Source organism: Orycteropus afer, unplaced genomic scaffold, assembly GCF_000298275.1.
Source record: "Orycteropus afer afer isolate SDZICR_OR568_19922 unplaced genomic scaffold, OryAfe1.0 scaffold00273, whole genome shotgun sequence".
Taxonomy (NCBI): Eukaryota; Metazoa; Chordata; class Mammalia; order Tubulidentata; family Orycteropodidae; genus Orycteropus; species Orycteropus afer.
The window spans coordinates 4301431-4302399 of record NW_006921860.1 but is presented as its reverse complement, the minus strand read 5'-3'; positions in this window follow the sequence as shown (position 1 = coordinate 4302399).

The window sequence follows — 969 nt, the reverse complement described above, 5'->3', positions numbered from 1 at the left end:
GTGGTAAACTATGGTCAATGACATGAGACAAAGTATATGTGAACTGCTGTATGGAAAGTGAATTTGCTCTGTAAATCTTCACCCAAATCACAATACAAAAAAAAAGAAAAAAGAAAAGTTATGATCACCACCCTTGGGGAACTTACTCCAAATAACACGGTACCTCCAAACCACAACCCTACCATCATGAGTCTGTCACTATATGCAGGTCTGAGCAGACAGGCCAGTCCACACAGAAGGTGCCAAGGCTCAACACACTAGGAAACATGTCCACATGTGTACGGTGAGTCCTTGTTGGACTTTGCAGGCCCACACTCTCTCCAGGGCAGCACAGACATAATCCCCTTCCTCTGTATCATTCTACCATTTTCCTGCTGGCCAGTGCCCCAAAAGTAGCTCCTGATTTCTTCACAACCCATTAAAGTTTTTGAAAGTCCACAATCAGACAACACCTCATGGCACTTTAAGCCTTTCCACTATTACACAATGATAATTATTGTAACTAAGTAAACAAACATGCACAAAGTTGATGTTTGTAAATCAGGAATGTATTCTTTCATCAGTGAGCCCTGAAGCATCCTGTTGATTTTCATCTGAAATGGTAGATGATATGGTTTCGCTGTGCAGAGTGATGTGCTGGTGCTACACCCTGCCTTCCCAATCCAGGACAATTCTGCTCAGGTTATTACTTAGCTCTTCAAATTTGCTTGAATTCTTTATTTCATCCTTGATCCCAAAAAATTTGTTATACAATTATAAAACCTACCTTGTCCGAGGACATATCTGTCCAAAAACATTGCCAAAATCTTGAAGCCATGGGTGTTCTGGTTACCTAGTACTGCTCAGATAAGAATATACCACAAATGGGACTGCCTTAACAAATAGGAGTTTATTCTCTTACAGTTTGGAGGCTTTAAGTCCAAGTTCAAAGTGCCAGGCTCTAGGGGCTGGGTGAAAGTCCCTCAACCT